Genomic DNA, 211 nt, shown 5'->3' with positions numbered 1-211 from the left:
GGGACATTACCAGCTACCTGCTGATTCTGCCTTTGTCCTGTGTGCCACAGCTCAGGGGTAGCCAGCATGGGGTCTGCTAGCTAATACTGAGAGGTGTCTGAGAGGGACAGGGGAATGCCTGCTTAGCAGAGAGTGGGGAGGGGAGTGGGGGAGCAGAAGCCAGGCAGATGCCTGCAGAGACTGCCAGAGCTGCAGCCAAGGAGGGGCCAGC

This window comes from Gavialis gangeticus, unplaced genomic scaffold (genome assembly GCF_001723915.1).
Source record: "Gavialis gangeticus isolate Ggan-Ray unplaced genomic scaffold, GavGan_comp1, whole genome shotgun sequence".
NCBI lineage: Eukaryota > Metazoa > Chordata > Crocodylia > Gavialidae > Gavialis > Gavialis gangeticus.
This window is presented reverse-complemented; position numbering follows the sequence as displayed.